Source organism: Mustela nivalis, assembly GCF_964662115.1.
Source record: "Mustela nivalis genome assembly, chromosome: 10".
NCBI lineage: Eukaryota > Metazoa > Chordata > Mammalia > Carnivora > Mustelidae > Mustela > Mustela nivalis.
In genome coordinates, this window is record NC_139029.1 from 45,253,239 (window position 1) to 45,253,850 (window position 612).

Sequence of the window (612 nt, forward strand, 5' to 3'; positions counted from 1 at the left end):
CCATGAGAGGTCTAAGGTGAGTGTAGGTTGGAACACATAGGGAAGATGTTAGCTTGTTCCTTTTTAATTAAACTCCCCTTCACTTCATACTGCATGGTAGCCATACCTTATTTCTACTAATGCAAATTGAATCTTAGCCAAATTGAATCTTGGAGGAGATGGATACTCCTGTAAGCTGCAGATGGACCACTGAGGCATTATTTTTATGTCTTGGTTGAGGTTGTATCTTGGGTAAATGACCCACAAACACTTACCCTCCAGTGACTGTGATAAGGCCTAGGACTACTTCAAGTTATTCTACAGGGCTGGTCTAAAGAGCTGTCCAACAAGTGGGCCATTCTCAGTGAGTGGGACCCAGACCCAAAGCCATGTTCCTGGCCCCCTGATGATCCAAGAAAAACGCAGACAAATAGAATCACCAAATGTGAGACTTCTTTAGACTAACTCCTCTATTTTACAGATGAGGAGACTGAGGGGCAGAAGGGGGAATAAGTAGCCTATGCCTAAAGAGCAAATTAGTATGAGAGTGGGGTAGACTATGTTGCTGATTCCCTAATCCACCTGTCACTGCCTTCCAGCATCCATTTGATTAATGGCCTCAGGCTCTTATTC